The sequence below is a fragment of the Lucilia sericata genome, unplaced genomic scaffold, assembly GCF_015586225.1.
Source record: "Lucilia sericata isolate MDLA Ls3-8-SP2 unplaced genomic scaffold, ASM1558622v1 Contig002622F_arrow, whole genome shotgun sequence".
In the NCBI taxonomy this organism is placed as follows: Eukaryota; Metazoa; Arthropoda; class Insecta; order Diptera; family Calliphoridae; genus Lucilia; species Lucilia sericata.
The window spans coordinates 9,309-35,809 of NW_023996367.1; the positions used below are offsets into that span (position 1 = coordinate 9,309).

General features: G+C 31.4%; 1 long non-coding RNA gene across 1 annotated transcript in view; it reads right to left on the reverse strand.

The window, feature by feature from the left end:
- Nucleotides 1–349: 349 nt before the first annotated feature.
- LOC119614136 overlaps nucleotides 350–26,501 on the reverse strand; it is a 35,227-nt gene continuing 9,075 nt past the window's right edge. Inside the window, exon 3 of the long non-coding RNA XR_005232302.1 lies at nucleotides 350–2,034. This is a non-coding gene — a long non-coding RNA (uncharacterized LOC119614136). The remainder of the gene's footprint in view (nucleotides 2,035–26,501) is intronic.

The following is a 26,501-nucleotide window of genomic DNA, read 5'->3' on the forward strand; positions in this document are numbered from 1 at the left end:
TAGTCTAAAGTTTAGTCCAAGATCTAGTTTAAAGTCCAGTCTAGTCGCTAAGTCAGTCTAGAGTCTAGTCAATAGTCTAGTCTATAATCTGGTCTATAGTATAATCCTAAGTCTAGTCTTTAGTCAAAGCTTTAGTCTAGTCCATAGTGTAGTCAATAGTCTAGTCTATAGTCTAATATAGTCTAGTCTATAGTCTACTCTATTGTCTGGTATATAGTCTAATCTATAGTCTAGTTTATAGTATAGTCTATAGTCTAGTCCATAGTCTAGTCCATGGACTAGTCTATAGACTAGACTATATAGACACTATAGACTATTATATAGTCTAGTCAATAGTCAAGTCTACAGTTTAGTCTATAGTCTAGTCGATAGTCTAGTCCTAAGTCTACTTCATTTTCTGGTTTGTAGTGTAGTCTGTTTTCTTATCTATAGTGTAATCTATAGTTAAGTCAATAGTCTCTAGGCTAGTCTATAATTCATTCTATACTCTAGCATATATTATATTCTTTAGTCTAGTCTATAGTTTAGTCTAAAGTTTAGTATAAAGTATTTTCTATAGCCTGTTATATAGTATAGTCTAGTCTGTAGTTTGGTATGTAGCCCATAGTACAGGCTATAATCTAGTGTTTAGGTTACAGTATAGCCTATAATATAATATCTACTTCTAGTGTAGTTTAGTCCGTAGCCTAGTGTATAATCTTATCCATAGTTTAGACTATAATCTAGTCTATAGTCTAATCATTAGTCCAGTCTATAAACCTATGGTCTACAATATATAGTATGTAGTCTAGTCTATAGTCCAGATATAGCAACGATATATTATTTTTTCTATATAATTTTATTTTAAAATTAACTTAATTTTTTTAATCTTTTAATAATTTAATGATTTCACTGGAAGAAAAAACTATAATTTCCCTTATACAACGAACGCCTGCTAGAATACTAATTATCTTACAAACTACTACGCCATTTCTTATAAAAAACAACACAACTATGTTCTGACTACCAATTACTTTAATTAAAATAATATTAATTTAAATTTTTAAATTTAAAACTAAATCATTACTATTAATCTCTTAACTCATACTCCCAACAATAACAACAACAAACACTCGCAACATCCTGTTCAACTTTAAATTTCCTGTTTCGTTTTCATTGAAGAAAAATGAAAATGATCACGTCTCTTCTCTACAAGAAATCATCAACATACAAGAATAATTTTATAACAAGTCTATAAAGAACTTTTAAGAAAAAAAATAAATATATAAATTATATATTCATGTAGTGCCAGAGTACAACAGGTTAAAAAGATAAAAAAATTATGTATAATGTAATAATCATTTAGAATGTTTGCTTAAAAAAAAAAAATATATATAAAAATCTGGTTTAAAATTAATTTCAAGTTGATTGAGCAGACGATCTTGCTAGTTGTTTAAACACATATGATCATTCAACTACAACACCACTATAAACAAGTAATCGGTTTCTTTTTTATAAACAATTTTGTGAAGATCATTATTGTAAGAATAGTGAATGAACTAGTTATTATTATTTTTTTATTTAATGCTTCAATTTAATTTACCTATATACATATGTATGTATAACTATATATATAAATATTTCAATAATGTTTACTTCCGATTGCTGATCTCTTGAATATATATTTGTTGCAACTGTCACGGTTTGCTTGAAAGTAACCACAACTTTCAACCTTAGAATTATAACAATCTTTAGGGAGGAAAAGCCAATAGCAAAGACAAAGGAAAAGTAACAAACATATATAATTATGTTGTTGCAACATCGTTATCCCTATTTATTTGCTGTTTGCCTACAAGTTATAGAATACATTTTTACACTTAAAGAAATTTTGCAGATTTTTGTAAATAACATGCAAATTGGAAATTTAAAATTCATTATAGATTTGAAACTGCAGTTTAAAAGACTTCAACTTTAAATATAATTGACTTATTTTCTTAGTTTCAAGAAACTTTTTATGGTTTTCTTTCGATATTTACCTTGAGAGAGCGTGACAATCTGAAAAGAGAAAGAGAGTGATAAAAATTAATAAATTGTCTTCAAAAATTAAATCGTTTCAAATACATCATACATTTACTCTATAGTATAATCTATAGTTTAGTCTATAGTCTAATCTATAGTCTATTCCAATCTATGGTCTAGTCTATGGTCTAGTCTATAGTCTAGTCTTTAGTCTAGTCTATAGTCTAGTCTATAGTCTAGTCTATAGTCTAGTCTATAGTCTAGTCTATAGTCTAGTCTATAGTCTAGTCTAGTCTAGTAGTCTAGTCTATAGTCTAGTCTATAGTCTAGTCTATAGTCTAGTCTATAGTCTAGTCTATAGTCTAGTCTATAGTCTAGTCTATAGTCTAGTCTATAGTCTAGTCTATAGTCTAGTCTATAGTCTAGTCTATAGTCTAGTCTATAGTCTAGTCTATAGTCTAGTCTATAGTCTAGTCTATAGTCTAGTCTATAGTCTAGTCTATAGTCTAGTCTATAGTCTAGTCTATAGTCTAGTCTATAGTCTAGTCTATAGTCTAGTCTATAGTCTAGTCTATAGTCTAGTCTATAGTCTAGTCTATAGTCTAGTCTATAGCCTAGTCTATAGTCTAGTCTATAGTCTAGTCTATAGTCTAGTCTATAGTCTAGTCTATAGTCTAGTCTATAGTCTAGTCTATAGTCTAGTCTATAGTCTAGTCTATAGTCTAGTCTATAGTCTAGTCTATAGTCTAGTCTATAGTCTAGTCTATAGTCTAGTCTATAGTCTAGTCTATAGCCTAGTCTATAGTCTAGTCTATAGTCTAGTCTATAGTCTAGTCTATAGTCTAGTCTATAGCCTAGTCTATAGTCTAGTCTATAGTCTAGTCTATAGTCTAGTCTATAGTCTAGTATATAGTCTAGTCTATAGTCTAGTTGATAGGCTAGTTGATAGGCTAGTTGATAGGCTAGTCTTTAGGCTAGTCTATTGTCTAGTCTATAGTCTATTCTATAGACTAGTCTATAGTCTAGTCTATAGGCTAGTTGATAGGCTATTCTTTAGGCTAGTCTATTGTCTAGTCTATAGTCTAGCCTATAGTCTAACCTATAGTCTAGCCTATAGTCTAGTCTATAGTCTAGTCTATAGTCTAGTCTATAGTCTAGTCTATAGTCTAGTCTATAGTCTAGTCTATAGTCTCGTCCATAGTCTGGTATATAGTCTAGTCTATAGTCTAATCTATAGTCTAGTCTATAGTCTAGTCTATAGTCTAGTCTATAGTCTAGTCTATAGTCTAGTCTATAGTCCAGTCTATAGTCTAGTCTATAGTCTAGTCTATAGTCTAGTCTATAGTCTAGTCTATAGTCTAGTCTATAGTCTAGTCTTTAGTCTAGTCTTAGTCTAGTCTATAGTCTAGTCTATAGTCTAGTCTATAGTCTAGTCTATAGTCTAGTCTATAGTCTAGTCTATAGTCTAGTCTATAGTCTAGTCTATAGTCTAGTCTATAGTCTAGTCTATAGTCTAGTCTATAGTCTAGTCTATAGTCTAGTCTATAGTCTAGTCTATAGTCTAGTCTATAGTCTAGTCTATAGTCTAGTCTATAGTCTAGTCTATAGTCTAGTCTATAGTCTAGTCTATAGTCTAGTCTATAGTCTAGTCTATAGTCTAGTCTATAGTCTAGTCTATAGTCTAGTCTATAGTCTAGTCTATAGTCTAGTCTATAGTCTAGTCTATAGTCTAGTCTATAGTCTAGTCCTATAGTCTAGTCTATAGTCTAGTCTATAGTCTAGTCTATAGTCTAGTCTATAGTCTAGTCTATAGTCTAGTCTATAGTCTAGTCTATAGCCTAGTCTATAGTCTAGTCTATAGTCTAGTCTATAGTCTAGTCTATAGTCTAGTCTATAGTCTAGTCTATAGTCTAGTCTAGTCTAGTATATAGTCTGTCTATAGTCTAGTTGATAGGCTAGTTGATAGGCTAGTTGATAGGCTAGTCTTTAGGCTAGTCTATTGTCTAGTCTATAGTCTATTCTATAGACTAGTCTATAGTCTAGTCTATAGGCTAGTTGATAGGCTATTCTTAGGCTAGTCTATTGTCTAGTCTATAGTCTAGCCTATAGTCTAACCTATAGTCTAGCCTATAGTCTAGTCTATAGTCTAGTCTATAGTCTAGTCTATAGTCTAGTCTAGAGTCTAGTCTATAGTCTAGTCTATAGTCTCGTCCATAGTCTGGTATATAGTCTAGTCTATAGTCTAGTCTATAGTCTAATCTAGTCTAGTCTATAGTCTAGTCTATAGTCTAGTCTATAGTCTAGTCTATAGTCCAGTCTATAGTCTAGTCTATAGTCTAGTCTATAGTCTAGTCTATAGTCTAGTCTATAGTCTAGTCTATAGTCTAGTCTATAGTCTAGTCTATAGTATAGTCTATAGGCTAGTCTATAGTCTAGCCTATAACTTCTTCCCTTCTAAACTACTACATTTTGCTTTGGAAACAAAACTCATCCTACTGTTAACAATTACGTTGGCCCTACAAAATACTGCTGATTTCCACGAAACTTGCAGAGTGAACAGAAAATAAATCTTTGAACTTCCATACATTGCCGGCTGCTGTTGGCTGCCCTTCAAACAAATATCTTAAGAGTGTGTGTAAGAGAAACTACAAACATCCTGTGCAACCTTCAGAATAATTGTAAAAATTACTTACAATTTATTTTTAAAACTGGTTCAACAAAACTTATAAAAAAAACACAAACTTAATGGCTTGAACGTTCAGCTCATATCAACTCAAACGAAAAAAAAAGAAGAAAAACCTACAATTTATTATAAAATTTGTTTTATTTTACGATCAAAAATATGACGCGTGTGTTGGTTTCTGTGGTTTTTGCTCGCAATTTGTGGGTTTGAAAAAAAAAAACTGAATAAAAACCTGCCATTCAGCCAACCATCCATCCAACCCATTGATCATACTCTAAGGTATGATCATATAATGGACCTCACGTTGTGGTTCCACTTTTTTTTTATTCGTAATATTTTGTGTTCATTAGTCCTTTTCTTGTTATGACAGGTTACGGCTGTTATTGAAACTGCGTAACTAACTGATTGCATTTCATGTGTTTTGTTGTTGTTATATTACCGTGGATGCCACCTTTTTCTATTGACTTAATGATTGCTGTTTTAGGCCTAGACTACACCACAGACTATACTATATACTAGTGATTACTAGACTATAGACTAGACTAGACTAGACTATAGACTAGACTATAGACTAGACTATAGACTAGACTATAGACTAGACTATAGACTAGACTATAGACTAGACTATAGACTAGACTATAGACTAGACTACTAGACTAGACTATAGACTAGACTATAGACTAGACTATAGACTAGACTATAGACTAGACTATAGACTAGACTATAGACTAGACTATAGACTAGACTATAGACTAGACTATAGACTAGACTATAGACTAGACTATAGACTAGACTATAGACTAGACTATAGACTAGACTATAGACTAGACTATAGACTAGACTATAGACTAGACTATAGACTAGACTATAGACTAGACTATAGACTAGACTATAGACTAGACTATAGACTAGACTATAGACTAGACTATAGACTAGACTATAGACTAGACGATAGACTAGACTATAGACTAGACTATAGACTAGACTATAGACTAGACTATAGACTAGACTATAGACTAGACTATAGACTAGACGATATACTAGACCTATAGACTAGACTATAGACTAGACTAGAGACTAGACTATAGACTAGAACTATAGACTAGCTATAGACTAGACTATATACTAGACTATAGCTAGACTATAGACTAGACTATAGACTAGACTATAGACTAGACTATAGACTATATATACTAGACTATAGACTAGACTATAGACTAGACTATAGACTAGACTATAGACTAGACTATAGACTAGACTATAGACTAGACTATAGACTAGACTATAGACTAGACTATAGACTAGACTATAGACTAGTACTAAGACTAGACTATAGACTAGACTATAGACTAGACTATAGACTAGACTATAGACTAGACTATAGACTAGACTATAGACTAGACTATAGACTAGACTATAGACTAGACTATAGATAGACTATAGACTAGACTATATACTAGACTATATGACTAGACTATAGACTACTATAGACTAGACTATAGACTAGACATAGACCTAGACTATAGACTAGACTATAGACTAGACTATAGACTAGACTATAGACTAGACTATAGACTAGACTATAGACTAGACTATAGACTAGACTATAGACTAGACTATAGACTAGAACTATAGACTAGACTATAGACTAGACTATAGACTAGACTATAGACTAGACTATAGACTAGACTATAGACTAGACTATAGACTAGACTATAGACTAGACTATAGACTAGACTATAGACTAGACTATAGACTAGGACTATAGACTAGACTATAGACTAGACTATAGACTAGACTATAGACTAGACTATAGACTAGACTATAGACTAGACTATAGACTAGACTATAGACTAGACTATAGACTAGACTATAGACTAGACTATAGACTAGACTATAGACTAGACTATAGACTAGACTATAGACTAGACTTTAGACTAGACTATAGACTAGACTATAGACTAGACTATAGACTAGACTATAGACTAGACTATAGACTAGACTATAGACTAGACTATAGACTAGACTATAGACTAGACTATAGACTAGACTATAGACTAGACTATAGACTAGACTATAGACTAGACTATAGACTAGACTATAGACTAGACTATAGACTAGACTATAGACTAGACTATAGACTAGACTATAGACTAGACTATAGACTAGACTATAGACTAGACTATAGTCTATACTATGATTAGACTATAGACTAGATTGTAGACTAGACTATAAACTAGACCATAGACTAGACTATATACAGGAGCATAGACTAAGATCTTTGTCATTAGTTTTTACCTTGATTTTAAAAGAATAATTTCCATTTATCATTCTTTATTTTCATAAAAATTTGTCATTGACTTCAAAATCGAGACCAAATAGAAAAAAACTTCTAGTCATTGCTTACGATCACTTCTGACAATTAATGATATAATTAATGAAACATTGACAAGTTTATTCTTAAAAAAGCCTTGAACATATTCTTTTAAGAACTTAAACCTAAATGAAAAATGATTTTTTTTATAACAAAAATATACATAAAATTTATTAATGTCATAATTTTTGCAATTTTATCCAATTATAGCTGGTAAATCCAGTGCAATACTACGTTTATTGGAAACCCATATGCAAAGACTATAAGAAATGCAAATTTAAAAGATAATAATAAAAAAAACTGCATACAAATCCATAACAAATAAACTCAATTTACATAACGATTCTAAATAATTTCATACACTATCGATCATTTATAGAATTTAAATGTAAAACCAAAAAAAAGCAGAGAGAAAAACGATGGAATAATAATAAACATTTTACACATACTTGTTAACACAATAAATGGAGAAATATCAACGATCTAAAGGCGAAAACAAGACTTGAATAAATTTTATAAATTGTATAAGATATCGCCAGAAGAGAGAGAGAGAGGAAAGCAAGATCATATAGAATTTACCTGACACTTTAAGTAGGTATACGTGCAGTTTAAGTTTGTCTTTAGAGCAGGAATTTTGAATTGGCGGCATTAGCCAGCAACCAACCGATACCAACCAAACCAACATAATGTATTTTAAAACATTACTAGCAACAAAAAACATTACTACATATGACTATAATACCTATAAATACAAATAGACAAGACACTCTATAAAAATGCATGAAAAATTATTATAATAATCGAAAAAGATATGAAAAAAAAAAACAACAAATGTAAATGGTACTTTGAAACTTTAACTAAGGCTTTGAGTCCTTATATATAGAAAATCGAAAAAAAAAAAATAACTAAAACTAGATTTTAAGAAATATTGAAACAATTTTTATAGCGAAATCTAAATAAATTACAAATAATAACGATGTTGATAATGAACACTTCTTCTCTATAATACAAGAACAACAAAAACAACAACAATGTTCGGTAGAGGAAATTTACAAAAGAAATAATCAACTATAACAAATAACCACTCAACACAATACTGGAGCGAATAAATGAACTTACATACATATTCTTAAAAGATAGAAACAAATCCCTCTGTGGCAGAGGATCATGTTGGAGACACATGATCACTTTAGAAAAAAATAAATGGTAAAAACTTTGATTTCATTTGTAAGAGATAGGACATCATTAATTTAAAGCAAAAACCAAGTAACAAACAAATATTTAGATAATTGAGCACTATGGGGCAGAAAATTTCTTAAGATTTAAAGTAAAAGGAACTTATTTGAAAAGAAACACAGAATTTATTTTAAAAAGTTTAAAAAATATTAATAATTTTACTCTTAATGTAATGCACTATGGGTCAATATTGGAAATTTTTGAAAAATATATTAACAAAATTTGTTGTAATGATTTTTCTATTAAAAAAGTCTAAGACATCTGATATTTAACATTTATTATAAAATGCACTATGGGACGAATAAGTCAAAAACAAATAATGATAATTGTGCACTATGGGACATTAAATTTATAATAAAAGGAACATATATGAAAAGAAAAACAAAATTCTTTTAAAAAGTTTAAAAAATATTAATAATATTACTTTTAATGAAATGCACTATGGGTCAATATTGGAAATATTTCAAAACGTTGGCAGCAAAATTCGTTGTAATGATTTTTCTATTAAAAAAGTTTAAAACATCTGATATTTAACATTTATTATAAAATGCACTATGGGACGAATAGGCTAAAACAAATAATGATAATTTTGCACTCTGGGTCATACAATTTATAAAAAAAGGAACATATATGAAAACAAAAAAAAAATTCTTTAAAAAAGTTTAAAAAATATTAAAAATTTTACTCTTAATGAAATGCACTATGGGTCAATATTGTAAATTTTTGAAAAATTTATTAACAAAATTTGTTGTAATGATTTTTCTATTAAAAAAGTTTAAAACATCTGATATTTAACATTTATTATAAAATGCACTATGGGATGAATAAGCCAAAAACAAATAATGATAATTTTGCACTATGGGACATTAAGTTTACAATAAAGGGAACATATATGAAAAGAAAAACAAAATTCTTTTAAAAAGATAAAAAAATGTACATTTTACTCTTGACTACATGCACTATGGGTCAATATTAGGAATTAAAAAAAAAAAAAAATGCTAACATAATTCGTTGTAATGGTTTTTCTATTAAAAAAGTATAAAACATCTGATATTTTTTATAAAATGCACTATGGAAGGAATAAGCAAAAAACAAATATTGATAATTGTGCACTATGGGACATTAAATTTATAATTTATAATAAAAGAAACATATGTATATGAAAAGAAAAAAATATTTTAAAAAGTTTAAAAAATATTTATAATTTTACTCTTAATGAAATGCACTATGGGTCAATATTGGAAATATTTCAAAACGTTGGCAACATAATTCGATGTAATGATTTTTCTATTAAAAAAGTTTAAAACATATGATATTTTTTATAAAATGCACTATGGGACGAATAAGCCAAAAACAAATAATGATAATTTTGCACTATGGAACATTAAATTTATAAAAAATCAATTTCAAAAGACATTATTTGAAAATAAAACCAGTTTTTTTGCGAAATAAGATAACAAAATGTTTATAATTTTAAGCTTAATGCACAATGGAACAATTGTTAGTTCTAAACGCTTTAGAATGTATCTTCAGCTATCGTTTTCCTCCTCAGCTAGACGATAAAAACATCAATTAAAGACAAAAATCCACAAAACTGTTCTCCCGCTTCATCCCTGCTATTCGAATATCCGATATCTGTTGTATCAAACCCAAAAACCCAACGCTCTCTTAACTGAGGACGATATACCTTCCGGTATCTAAACGGAGCCCCATATTGTGAAGACGAAACGAAGTGTTGTTCTGGAACCGTAAAATCTTTATAACACAATTCTACAGATCTTCTGAAGTTACAGGGGCCATTAAGACGGCCTTTGTAATGGACTTTGTTGGATTTGTATCCAGTCAACGACTTCGAAATTTGATAATCAGTCGACCTTTGATGAAATTACGTTTTTCGATGTCATTGCAAAATCGTTCTAATTCCATCAAGATCAGTTTGGAAAGAAGATTCTGTATCAGATTGTGAATAGATATATAACTTTCCTACATCAATCTGGTCTGCTCAACAACTATTCGAAACCGCAAGTGCTAATCTTTTGGATCTGTAGCCAGAAATGGCTTCGGAAACCATTATATGAAGCAACGTTTTCTGACAATCCTTCGACAACAAATGGAATGACGCCATAGATCTCGTTACAAGGGGATCTATCCTGTACAAACGTTGACTAGATATGCCAACTGTCCAGTCCACAATGAATTATGTAATGTGGTCACCACTAACCCGATCTCCTCATGTAAATTATCATTCATCACCTCCAAATATCAGGTGAAACAAATGGTAATCGATAAGGAATAAGATCCAAATTTAGCAACAAATGCATCTCCTCAAGGGGTAGAGATCCTTTTCATATTCTAACATTATTGTCGAGGTAAGTTAGTGCAATAAGGTGTGAATAAGAGATATTGAGTGCATTCTTCTGTTTTAAGGTTAAAAGGATTTCATCGTAAATAACCTTAAATGACCAGATATAGAGAGCTATTATTTCCTTTTTAACTTATAGTTGACTTTGTCCCACAAGTTTTGAAAACTATCTTTCTAGATTTCCACATTTTACAAGTGTTGCAAGTGATTTTTTTACAATACTTCTTACAAAAGTTGATACGAATGAGTGCAATATTGATAACCACTTAACCTTCCAAGACTATACATGTTTGAGTTCTTTGCTACGCACATTAAAGATCACATAATACACATGCTAAAGACTAAACCGACAAACAGATAATCTGCATCAAAGGGGAACATACATAGCTTTGAATTGTTTTCATTATTGTTACAATAACATTACATAAAAGCTGCAAGTCTTATCGTTACAAAGCTCTTAACACTCAAAGACGATCGACCGACCGACCGATCGATCGCTTGTACGACCAAATGACCCATAACAAATATACGAATTGTACGAATATGATTTCAAAATTATTGTTTTTCCTTTTCTGTATATGATTACAAGTGTTTGCCGGTTGTTCGTTCGATCTAGCTAGTTATTGTTTGCTATCTGCTAGTTTAAATCATGGTTAATAACTTTTGTAAATAAAAGTGTAAATGGAAATTAATTTTATTTATTATTATTGGCAATTTTCTTAACATGATTGCAATGATCTTGCTTTTTGTCTGGTTTTCATTACAGTCAATGTAAGCAATTGCAACAATGTTGCAAAGTTATAAATATTTATTTGTGGATCGTGCGTGCTGTGCTGTTTGTTTGGAAAAGGGGAGAATAATGATCATCAGGAGAGTATAGGGAATTGTTCAATTTATTGCAAAGTGTTAAGAGGTTTTTTTAAAACAAAACTGAAAGTTGTTTAAAGGAGATGATGAGTTTTTGTTTAAATTTGGAATTGCTTTGTTATGGAGAGAAAATGGTGAATGAGTAGACTTTAGGATAAAACTATAGAATAGGATTTAGTATACTCCAGACTAAAGATTAAACTATAGACTAGACTATAGACTAGACTATAGACTAGACTATAGACTAGACTATAGGCTAGACTATAGACTAGACTATATACTAGACTATAGACTAGACCATAGACTAGACTATGTACTAGACTAAAGACTAGACTATAGACTAGACTATAGACTTGACTATATACCAGACTATAGACTAGAATATAGACTACACTATAGACTTGACCAGAGACTAGACTATAAACTAGACTATAATACACTAAACTAGACAATAGAATAGACCTATAGCCTAGACTATAGACTAGATATAGACTAGACTATAGACTAGACTATAGACTAGACTATAGACTAGACTATAGACTAGACTATAGACTAGACTATAGACTAGACTATAGACTAGACTATAGACTAGACTATAGACTAGACTAGACTAGACTAGACTATAGACTAGACTATAGACTAGACTATAGACTAGACTATAGACTAGACTATAGACTAGACTATAGACTAGACTATAGACTAGACTATAGACTAGACTATAGACTAGACTATAGACTAGACTATAGACTAGCCTATAGACTAGACTATAGACTAGACTATAGACTAGACTATAGACTAGACTATAGACTAGACTATAGACTAGACTATAGACTAGACTATAGACTAGACTATAGACTAGACTATAGACTAGACTATAGACTAGACTATAGACTAGACTATAGACTAGACTATAGACTAGACTATAAACTAGACTATAGACTAGACTATAGACTAGACTATAGACTAGACTATAGACTAGACTATAGACTAGACTATAGACTAGACTATAGACTAGACTATAGACTAGACTAGACTATAGACTAGACTATAGACTAGACTATAGACTAGACTATAGACTAGACTATAGACTAGACTATAGACTAGACTATAGACTAGACTATAGACTAGACTATAGACTAGACTATAGACTAGACTATAGACTAGACTATAGACTAGACTATAGACTAGACTAGACTATAGACTAGACTATAGACTAGACTATAGACTAGACTAGACTATAGACTAGACTATAGACTAGACTATAGACTAGACTATAGACTAGACTATAGACTAGACTATAGACTAGACTATAGACTAGACTATAGACTAGACTATAGACTAGACTATAGACTAGACTATAGACTAGACTATAGACTAGACTATAGACTAGACTATAGACTAGACTATAGACTAGACTATAGACTAGACTATAGACTAGACTATAGACTAGACTATAGACTAGACTATAGACTAGACTATAGACTAGACTATAGACTAGACTATAGACTAGACTATAGACTAGACTATAGACTAGACTATAGACTAGACTATAGACTAGACTATGACTAGACTATAGACTAGACTAGACTAGACTATAGACTAGACTATAGACTAGACTATAGACTAGACTATAGACTAGACTATAGACTAGACTATAGACTAGACTATAGACTAGACTATAGACTAGACTATAGACTAGACTATAGACTAGACTATAGACTAGACATAGACTATAGACTAGACTATAGACTAGACTATAGACTAGACTATAGACTAGACTATAGACTAGACTATAGACTAGACTATAGACTAGACTATAGACTAGACTATAGACTAGACTATAGACTAGACTATAGACTAGACTATAGACTAGACTATAGACTAGACTATAGACTAGACTATAGACTAGACTATAGACTAGACTATAGACTAGACTATAGACTAGACTATAGACTAGACTATAGACTAGACTATAGACTAGACTATAGACTAGACTAGACTATAGACTATAGACTATAGATAGACTAGACTATAGACTAGACTAGACTATAGACTAGACTATAGACTAGACTATAGACTAGACTATAGACTAGACTATAGACTAGACTATAGACTAGACTATAGACTAGACTATAGACTAGACTAGACTATAGACTAGACTATAGACTAGACTATAGACTAGACTAGACTAGACTAGACGACTATAGACTAGACTATAGACTAGACTAGACTATAGACTAGACTAGACTATAGACTAGACTATAGACTAGACTATAGACTAGACTATAGACTAGACTATAGACTAGACTATAGACTAGACTATAGACTAGACTATAGACTAGACTATAGACTAGACTATAGACTAGACTATAGACTAGACTAGACTAGACTAGACTATAACTAGACTATAGACTAGACTATAGACTAGACTATAGACTAGACTATAGACTAGACTATAGACTAGACTATAGACTAGACTATAGACTAGACTATAGACTAGACTATAGACTAGACTATAGACTAGACTATAGACTAGACTATAGACTAGACTATAGACTAGACTATAGACTAGACTATAGACTAGACTATAGACTAGACTATAGACTAGACTATAGACTAGACTATAGACTAGACTATAGACTAGACTAGACTAGACTATAGACTAGACTATAGACTAGACTATAGACTAGACTATAGACTAGACTATAGACTAGACTATAGACTAGACTATAGACTAGACTATAGACTAGACTATAGACTAGACTATAGACTAGACTATAGACTAGACTATAGACTAGACTATAGACTAGACTATAGACTAGACTATAGACTAGACTATAGACTAGACTATAGACTAGACTATAGACTAGACTATAGACTAGACTATAGACTAGACTATAGACTAGACTATAGACTAGACTAGACTAGACTAGACTAGACTAGACTATACTATAGACTAGACTGACTAGACTAGACTAGACTATAGACTAGACTATAGACTAGACTATTAGACTAGACTAGACTAGGACTACTAGACTAGACTATAGACTAGACTATAGACTAGACTATACTAGCCCTAATAAGACTCGACTATAGACTAGACTATAGACTAGACTTTAGGACTAGACTATAGACTAGGACTATAGACTAGACTATAGACCTAGACTATACTAGGTGACTATGTAAATGATGATGCTGTCTAGTAAGCATCTATCTGAAATCATAGGCGATATATGGTTGATTTATAGTCAATGAAGTATCGTTTGTGAATGCACTGAAAGTTCATTCCGGTAAATTGGCCGTAAGCGTCTATATTCAATATTTTTGAATCCTTTTCATAGCTCTATAATATGTATAAATATTTATGTATAATGTTTAAACGAATAGTTATACTTCCTTAATAAAATTCCATAAAAAAGTTATTGGCGTTTCTTTTGACAAAATTCTTTTAAAACTAGAATTCTCACGTGCATTTTTTAAATATTTATTTCAAAATAATCCAGTAGCAAAAATTCAGAATAAATAAAAATTCTCGGTAGCTGTTAGAAGTTAATACGAAATAAATTGAATTTATTTTATAAGCTGTTACTAGATCAAACATTTTTAGAATATTAAACAAATTCTCGAGGCCTTCAATTTAAAAGCAGTTAGAAGAAAAAAACAATGACAAGAAAAAACATTAATAACCCACTTTCTAATTGGCAATAACAATTAAACACCCATTGCCAGAAATGAAGAAAGACAGGCAGGCAGACGAACTGACTCTTTAAACTAGTCTAAAATTTGACACATTTTTTTTAGTGAATTTGTTTTGTTGGAATTTGAAAAGTCTTTAGAAAAAAAACGTAATAAAAACGTGAGTACGTTTGATAATAAGTAACTGATTAGTATTGAAGAGTAAGAAAGAGAGAAAAAACATCGAACATTTTTAAAGAAAAGCAAATATCAAACATTTGTTAGGGGAGAAGAGAGGTTTGTTTTAAACTGATCACTGCCAGACTTTAAACATTATCATAATGTTCCTTTAACTTCAGAGGCCTTTAGCATAAAAAAACTCCCTAATAATACCAATTTTATCTTAACAATAGAAAATTGACAGATTTCATCTAACAAGACCATTTTCCTTTTTGTTTATACAACAACTTGGGAGACTTAAATTGGCCGCCAACAAATTGTATATAGTTTTTTTTTTTTTTACTGATAATTTCAAAATCAAGACAGGCCCCATCTGTGTTATTCATAAGCAATTATCGATTGCTTGGTTTTGAAGAAAGACAGAAAAAAAACAACAAAATAAATATTAAAAAAATTTCTTCACACTTTTGATTGAAGACAACGAGTGTAGCATGGAAGTACTTAAAAACATAAAGTGTGAGGAGGTCTTATTCGGTTGATGGCCACAGTAGTTTGTATATATTTTTTTAAAGTTTTCAATATTTTTTTTTTTATATTTATTCTTAACTTTATATGTACGTCTGTATATAATGTTTATACAATTGAGGTTTATTCTTTTGTTTTTATTTTATTTATTCTTTGTTTAAGTTTTAATGTGTTGTAAACATTTCGAAATACTAGAGAAAAAAATAAATAATCTTTAAGTTTTTGAGTTCTGTTCCATGGCTACAAATGATTGCTGATTTTTTTTTTCTCTGTTATTTACAAATAATACATTGCTGGAGTCTGTAGAGTTCTGGTAATTCATAGATGTAATGTTTAAATTCTGAAGTTAATTTATTATTGGTTTTGTTTATTTATTGTTTACCAAAAGAATTATCTTAAATAAAGTTCAATGAAATTGGTTTATTTGGGGCAGGGAGTTGGAAACAGTTGGATCATGTATGTTACACGAAAGCCTACTGTGAATTTCAATATTGTCAATGGCCTACACAGTGGAGTAGTCCTGGACTACTCTATTAACATGTGCATGGACTGACCCAATGACCAGTCTACAGATTAGTTTATGGACAACAAACTTCCAAGTTCATTTAATCCAATGACAAGTCTATTAACTAGTACATTAACTAGACTATGGACTAATCTATAGTAATTGCTCTTGACGAGTCTATTGTGATGTCTACTGTCTAGTACATTTTCTAGTCTATTGACTAGGCTATGGTCTAGACAATGGTTTAGTTTATTAACTAAACTCTCGAATAGCATATGTGCTAGGCTGTTCACTAGTCTAGTGACTATTCTATTGACTACTCTAAGGACTAGACTACTTACTAATATACGGAATAGACCATTAGTCTGTTGACTAGTCTATTGACCAGTCTATTCACTAGTCTATGCACTAGTTTGTTGAATAGTTCGTTTGACTAAACTATCGAATAGCATATGTACAAGGCTGTTGACTAGACTATTGCCTATTCTATTGACTACTCTATGGACTAGACTACTGACTATATACGGATTAGACTATTAACTAGAATATGCACTATACTGTTGACTACTCTATGGACTAGTCTATTGAGAAGCCTATAATTAGTCCATTGACTGGTATATTAACTGGTCTATTGATACTCAAGTGTCTAATCTATTGGCTAGTCTATGACCAGTCCATTGGCTTGTCTAATTACTAGTCTATGGGTTCGTCAATTAGTCTATTGACTAGTCTATAGACTAGTCCGATGATTGGCCTATGACCAGTCTATTGATTAGTCTGTTTATATGACTATTTCGTTGACTAGTATATAGACTGTCTATTGAATAGACTATTGTCTAGTTCATTGACTAATCTATTGACTACGCTATTGACTAGTCTAGGGACTACTATATTGACTACTCTATGGACTAGACTACTGACTAATATAATGACTAGAACATTAACTAGTATACGCACTAAACTATTAACTAGAATATGGAATATACTGTTGGCTAGTCTATGGACTAGTTTATTGACTAGGTCTATTGGTTATCCTATTGATTAGTTCATTGACTAGTCTATAACAAGTCTATTGACTAGTTCAAGTGTCCACTCTATTGACTAGTCAAGTGTCTACTCTATTGGCTAGTCTATTGACCAGTCCATTGGCTTGTCTAATGACTAGTCTATTGGTTAGTGAGCTAGTCCATTGAATAATCTATTAACTAGTCAATAGACTAGTCCATTTGCTAGTATATTGACTTGTATAATGAGTAGCCTATTGATCAGTCTATTGACTAGTCTATCGACTGTCTATTGAATAGACAATTGCCAATCCAGTGACTAATCTATTGACTAGCATATTGATTACCCTATAGTGTAGTCCATTGACTGGACCAGGAAATAGTCTTTTGACTAGTTTAATATCTAATCTATTGGCTAGTTTATTGATTAGCCCATTAGCTAGTCTATTAACTACCATATTGGCTTGTCTAATGAAGAGCCTTTGTGCTAGTATATTGGTTTTTCTATTGACTAGTCAATTGGCTAGTCAATGGACTATTAGCTTGCCTATTAACTAGTTCATTCACTAACCTATTAACTAGTATTTTTACTAGTCTATAGTCTAGACCATGGACAAGTCTATTGATTTGTCTATAGTGAATTATCTAGTCTATTGAAATGCATATTTTCAAGTTTATGGAATAGTCTACTGACTTCTCAATGGACTAGTCTGTTGAGATGTCTACTGACCAGTCCACTGAATGACTAGCCTATTGACTAGTCTGCTAACTAGTCTATTTCATAGTCCATTCACTAGTCCATTGACTAGTCTATTGATTAGTCTATGAATAAGTTATTTAAAAAGATATAGGCTAGTCTATAGGTAAGACTATTGACTAAACTATGGACTAGTATATTGAGATGTTGTCTAGTTTATAAACTAGTATATTGGTCTAGCCTAGTGTCCAGCCTAATGTCCAGACTGTTGACTACTCTTGAGATTAGTGTATTGATTAGTCCGCAGATTTCTATGGACCCGGTCTGTTATTCGTCTGTACATTCGTAAGTCTGTAGACTAGTGTACTGACTAGTCTATGGATTAGTCCTTGGACTATTCTTTGAAACTAATTCACTCTCTAAATATCAACTCTGTAATATTAAATGCAAATACAACAACAACAACACCCATATCATATTAATGTTTGTGCATTGAATATCATTCAATCAAAATATTGTCTCTTTCAATCCCAAGCTCAACAATAACAAAATTGTCTTTTAACAACAACATAAACAAGATGATGGTGTCATCATCACCATCATCATTAACATCTTTCTGTATATGTATGTATATAAAACTATGTTTGTATGTAAAGTTTACATTGTAAACAACAAGTTTATAATCATTGATATTTAGAGAAGAAATATGCAATAGAAAAACAACCAAAAGCTTGTGTTAGTATAAGCTAGCTTTAGGAAAAAGAGTAAGAGACAAATGATAGCAAAGACTCTGATAGTTTGTTATAATGGGAAGGAGAGGGACGGTTGAGGGGTGTATGAAACTCTATAAATGACACTTAGACTTTACTTTAAGTGAATACATATTAGTGAGTTAGATAGTTTAAACAGTAAGTATGTATATTTGTTTGTATTGTTTATTAGTGCAAGTGTTGTTGTTAATGATTTACTTGTGCTGCTTTACAAAATTGATCTTTTTCTTTTAAAAAAAAGCTATAAGTTGTTGTTGCTTTAACTTAAAATTACAATAAAGATGTTGTTCAAAGTCTGTTTATCTTTTATCAATCATTTTGTTCAGTTTTTTTTTTAAATTGTAAGTTTTACATTTTTTGTAAATATGTATGTTCAACTTTACATATGTATTTCTTATCTTGTTTTCATTTACTACGCACTTGCTGTTTTTGTAATTTAAAGTTTCATACTTTTTTTTTGTTTTATTTTCCTCTAACGCATGAATGAAATGAAAAAGTTAAAAGATTTTTTCAATCCGGAAAAACCACACACATACTTTTTAAAGCAGGAAAATTGTTTTTATAGCTGCTGCTGGTTTTGCAATATTTTTTATTATATTATTTTTTTGTTAAAAAGTGAAATTTTTGGGGTTGTAGTTAAGATTCATAACTTTTTGAGATTTTTGTCAACTTAATAAAAATGGTTTTTTTTGTTATTGGGTGTATAACTTAAAAAAGAGGTATTTATAAAAGATAAAACAGAGATCTCTCTCTTAAAAGCAAGAAGAAACACAGTTTCTGATCAAAGCTAATTTTTTATAATTTTTTTTTTTTTTTGAAATTTTAAAATGTAAACATTTTAAGGCAAAAGTAACACTGTGCCTTATTTCGATCCTTAAATAAGTTTTTCTCTGATGAGAAAACAAACTGAATTCTTAATGAATGAAAACGAGATCAAAAATTATTAAAAAAAAATATATATATATTAAACAAAACTGGTCTTTCGGTCTATAATTGAAATGACCACTCGTTCGTTTAACAGGTACAAAAACAAAACTTTAAATAACAACTTATAAAATATAGAAAAAAAAAAATACTATACCTACAACTCGTATATATGAGATGTTAATAATATATGTATGTATATATAAAAAACTCAAAGAAGACGATACAAAATCTAAAAAAACAACAACTTTACAATAATTGCATAGTTATAGAGGCAACAATTGTAACTAACCGGCAGTTCTGAGTAGAGATTCCCGATATTGAAAATTATTTATTTCAATTACAAGGAGATCATTGCATAGGATAAGAATGGTGGACTATTTCCAAGAGTACTTTGAGAACTAACAACCAGTTAGATTATCTGGGATATAAGGGTATTAGTAGAACTGAACTAGAACTGAACTAGAACTGAACTAGAACTGAACTAGAACTGAACTAGAACTGAACTGAACTAGAACTGAACTAGAACTGAACTAGAACTGAACTAGAACTGAACTAGAACTGAACTAGAACTGAACTAGAACTGAACTGAACTAGAACTGAACTAGAACTGAACTAGAACTGAACTAGAACTGAACTAGAACTGAACTAGAACTGACTGGAACTGAACTAGAACTGAACTAGAACTGAACTAGAACTGAACTAGAACTGAACTAGAACCGAACTAGAACTGAACTAGAACTGAACTAGAACTGAACTAGAATGAACTAGAACTGAACTAGAACTGAACTAGAACTGAACTAGAACTGAACTAGAACTGAACTTGAACTGAACTAGAACTGAACTAGAACTGAACTAGAACTGAACTAGAACTGAACTAGAACTGAACTGGAACTGAACTAGAACTGAACTAGAACTGAACTAGAACTGAACTAGAACTGAACTAGAACTGAACTAGAACTGAACTAGAACTGAACTAGAACTGAACTAGAACTGAACTAGAACTGAACTAGAACTGAACTAGAACTGAACTAGAACTGAACTAGAACTGAACTAGAACTGAACTAGAACTGAACTAGAACTGAACTAGAACTGAACTAGAACTGAACTAGAACTGAACTTGAACTGAACTAGAACTGAACTAGAACTGAACTAGAACTGAACTAGAACTGAACTAGAACTGAACTAGAACTGAACTAGAACTGAACTAGAATTGAACTAGAACTGAACTAGAACTGAACTAGAACTGAACTAGAACTGAACTAGAACTGAACTAGAACTGAACTGGAACTGAACTAGAACTGAACTAGAACTGAACTAGAACTGAACTAGAACTGAACTAGAACTGAACTAGAACTGAACTAGAACTGAACTAGAACTGAACTAGAACTGAACTAGAACTGAACTAGAACTGAACTAGAACTGAACTAGAACTGAACTAGAACTGAACTAGAACTGAACTAGAACTGAACTAGACTGAACTAGAACTGAACTAGAACTGAACTAGAACTGAACTAGAACTGAACTAGAACTGAACTAGAACTGAACTAGAACTGAACTAGAACTGAACTAGAACTGAACTAGAAATGAACTAGAACTGAACTAGAACTGAACTAGAACTGAACTAGAACTGAACTAGAACTGAACTTGAACTGAACTAGAACTGAACTAGAACTGAACTGGAACTGAACTGGAACTGAACTAGAACTGAACTAGAACTGAACGAACTGAACTAGAACTGAACTAGAACTGAACTAGAACTGAACTAGAACTGAACTAGAACTGAACTAGAACTGAACTAGAACTGAACTAGAACTGAACTAGAACTGAACTAGAACTGAACTAGAACTGAACTAGAACTGAACTAGAACTGAACTAGAACTGAACTAGAACTGAACTAGAACTGAACTAGAACTGAACTAGAACTGAACTAGAACTGAACTAGAACTGAACTAGAACTGAACTAGAACTGAACTAGAACTGAACTAGAACTGAACTAGAACTGAACTAGAACTGAACTAGAACTGAACTAGAACTGAACTAGAACTGAACTAGAACTGAACTAGAACTGAACTAGAACTGAACTAGAACTGAACTAGAACTGAACTAGAACTGAACTAGAACTGACTAGAACTGAACTAGAACTGAACTAGAACTGAACTAGAACTGAACTAGAACTGAACTAGAACTGAACTAGAACTGAACTGGAACTGAACTAGAACTGAACTAGAACTGAACTAGAACTGAACTAGAACTGAACTAGAACTGAACTAGAACTGAACTAGAACTGAACTAGAACTGAACTAGAACTGAACTAGAACTGAACTGAACTGAACTAGAACTGAACTAGAACTGAACTAGAACTGAACTAGAACTGAACTAGAACTGAACTAGAACTGAACTAGAACTGAACTAGAACTGAACTAGAACTGAACTAGAACTGAACTAGAACTGAACTAGAACTGAACTAGAACTGAACTAGAACTGAACTAGAACTGAACTAGAACTGAACTAGAACTGAACTAGAACTGAACTAGAACTGAACTAGAACTGAACTAGAACGGAACTAGAACTGAACTAGAACTGAACTAGAACTGAACTAGAACTGAACTAGAACTGAACTAGAACTGAACTAGAACTGAACTAGAACTGAACTAGAACTGAACTAGAACTGAACTAGAACTGAACTAGAACTGAACTAAAACTGAACTAGAACTGAACTAGAACTGAGCTAGAACTGAACTAGAACTGAACTAGAACTGATCTAGAACTGAACTAGAACTGAACTAGAACTGAACTAGAACTGAACTAGAACTGAACTAGAACTGAACTAGAACTGAACTAGAACTGAACTAGAACTGAACTAGAACTGAACTAGAACTGAACTAGAACTGAACTAGAACTGAACTAGAACTGAATTAGAACTGAACTAGAACTGAACTAGAACTGAACTAGAACTGAACTAGAACTGAACTAGAACTGAACTAGAACTAGAACTGAACTAGAACTGAACTAGAAGAACTAGAACTGAACTAGAACTGAACTAGAACTGAACTAGAACTGAACTAGAATGAACTAGAACTGAACTAGAACTGAACTAGAACTGAACTAGAACTGAACTAGAACTGAACTAGAACTGAACTAGAACTGAACTAGAACTGAACTAGAACTGAACTAGAACTGAACTAGAACTGAACTAGAACTGAACTAGAACTGAACTAGAACTGAACTAACTAGAACTGAACTAGAACTGAACTAGAACTGAACTAGAACTGAACTAGAACTGAACTAGAACTGAACTAGAACTGAACTAGAACTGAACTAGAACTGAACTAGAACTGAGAACTGAACTAGAACTGAACTAGAACTGAACTAGAACTGAACTAGAACTGAACTAGAACTGAACTAGAACTGAACTAGAACTGAACTAGAACTGAACTAGAACTGAACTAGAACTGAACTAGAACTGAACTAGAACTGAACTAGAACTGAACTAGAACTGAACTAGAACTGAACTAGAACTGAACTAGAACTGAACTAGAACTGAACTAGAACTGAATTAGAACTGAATTAGAACTGAACTAGAACTGAACTAGAACTCAACTAGAACTGAACTAGAACTCAACTAGAACTGAACTAGAACTCAACTAGAACTGAACTAGAACTAAACTAGAACTGAACTTGAACTGAAATTGAACTGAACTAGAATCGAGCTATAACTGTTAGACTGTTTGGTACTGTTTTGGAGTATTCGCCAAACTACCGGGGTGTATGTACAAGTTTTTTTTCTTCAAGACTAGAGCAAACTCATAAAGTATCGAATGGATTCAATAGTTTTTATTTACTAGAATACAACCACTCAACTTGCAACGTTAAGTTTATGCACTTATGAAAAACACAAACCAACGAGATGACCATAAAGATGTTATAATTTCAGACAAATCTAAATAAGTGAGGTGAAATATAAAAAGTAAAGTGTTACTCTTAGTTGCTTTGCTCGTCTCGTCGCAAAACTGCATTGGCAGTTTATAATTCTTTTTTAAACTACAAAAAAAACGAACTAGTTTATTTTTTTCATTTTTATTTATATACCTCTTAAAAGGCTGTTTTTTATTTACTATATGCAATATTTTTTATCAATTTCCATTGTGGTTGTTGTTTCTTTTATGGAATATAACAAAAAAAACTAGTTCTACTTGTTTATTTTTGCATTAAAATAATAATTGTATTGAAATTGTTTATACGTTGTAAATAAAAATTTAAAATTGTTTAGTAATTTTTAACAACTTAATGTAATTATTCTAGAATTGAGAAAAAAAAAAACAACTTTAGAAATGTTTTATTAATTTTGTAAAAACTCTAGTAAATTGTGTAATGATTTTATAATAAAATTCTATTTAGAATGAATCGCAATAGCAAATAGAATATTTAATTATCACTCTAGATTATTTACATAAAATCGTTATTAAGTAGGTAGAACGACTTTAGAATAACATAATTTTAAAATCATTTAATTAGGAAAGAAATTGTGGTAACTATAAGAAAAATTAACTGAACTAGAAACGTTCTAATTCCTCAAATAAATTAATTATAATCCGATCTCATGAAAATACTTAAAATTTGAAAAAAATGTTTTTGGAATAAAAAAATGCTTTCAGTTTCAGCATTTTTTTAATCTCTTGAAAAAAATAAATTCTTCAATTTCTTAGCTTTTATCATCAATTTAATAGACTGCAGTAACTATTTTAGTTTTGAAGTTATAGCTGTTTTTTATAAGCTCACCTCTTAATTAATATCAATCATACGCCTTGATGGCTTTTAAAAGGATTTATTTTTTAAACTTTTAAAGAGAAATGTAAAATTTTTCTTTAGGATCCAAACTAGAACTGAACTACAAATTTATTAAAAGTGAATAAGAACTGAACCAGAACTGAACTAGAATTGAACTAGAATTGAACTAGAACTGAACTAGAAACTGAACTAGAACTGAACTAGAACTGAACTAGAACTAAACTAGAACTGAACTAGAACTGAACTAGAACTGAACTAGAACTGAACTAGAACTGAACTAGAACTGAACTAGAACTGAACAGAACTGAACTAGAACTGAACTAGAACTGAACTAGAACTGAACTAGAACTGAACTAGAACTGAACTAGAACTGAACTAGAACTGAACTAGAACTGAACTAGAACTGAACTGAACTGAACTGAACTGAACTGAACTGAACTGAACTGAACTGAACTAGAACTGAACTAGAACTGACTGAACTGAACTAGAACTAGAACTGAACAAGAACTAGAACTAGAACTGAACTAGAACTGAACTAGAACTGAACTAGAACTGAACTAGAACTGAACTAGAACTGAACTAGAACTGAACTATAACTGAACTAGAACTGAACTAGAACTGAACTAGAACTGAACTAGAACTGAACTAGAACTGAACTAGAACTGAACTAGAACTGAACTAGAACTGAACTAGAACTGAACTAGAACTGAACTAGAACTGAACTAGAACTGAACTAGAACTGAACTAGAACTGAACTAGAACTGAACTAGAACTGAACTAGAACTGACTAGAACTGAACTAGAACTGAACTAGAACTGAACTAGAACTGAACTAGAACTGAACTAGAACTGAACTAGAACTGAACTAGAACTGAACTAGAACTGAACTAGACTGAACTAGAACTGAACTAGAACTGAACTAGAACTGAACTAGAACTGAACTAGAACTGACTAGAACTGAACTAGAACTGACTAAACTGAACTAGAACTGAACTAGAACTGAACTAGAACTGAACTAGAACTGAACTAGAACTGAACTAGAACTGAACTAGAACTGAACTAGAACTGAACTAGAACTGAACTAGAACTGAACTAGAACTGAACTAGAACTGAACTAGAACTGAACTAGAACTGAACTAGAACTGAACTAGAACTGAACTAGAACTGAACTAGAACTGAACTAGAACTGAACTAGAACTGAACTAGAACTGAACTAGAACTGAACTAGAACAGAAAAAACTTAATTTATTCCCATTCGATCTTTAATTCTAGATCTGTTTAGCTTCACTTGTCAATCATGTCCATATGTTTTTGGATCACTTTCATTTAAAACCTAAACAAATTTCCATTTCAAAATAAAAACTATCATTATTTTTATACTCCTCATATTTCTGTCAAGCAAATTGACATGGGTTTGGACTAATAAACCTCATGATGTAGCTGCAATATTGGCTATTGACCACATAAAGACTAATGAAGCTTTTTGTGAGTGCGATCATCATCAAAACACAAATGAGATGAAGATCAGCAACAGGTACTAAGAAAACAATAAAATGATGATGATGACGACGACGACTACAGAAGTCACCAGAAGAAAGTACCTACTAATAGAAACTGAAACTGACTGTCAGACCCCCTCTTCCTCCTCCTGCTTCTCTAGACGTCTAAAATGAACCAAAAATGCAACAAAGTGAACGAGCAGTTAAACAATAAAAGTTAAAAGTTGTTGCTGTTGCAGTTTGATTTCATTTTCTGTTGTCGTCTGTCTTGTTCTTCTGCAATAGTTGTCAACAAACTGCAGCAGCCGCAGCACTAGAGGCAGCCAGGCATCATCCCAAACTGATGGTGTGTATCTTTTTATTTGGATGTGTCAGTTTTTTTTGTTTATTTTTCATATGAGTGTTATTTTTT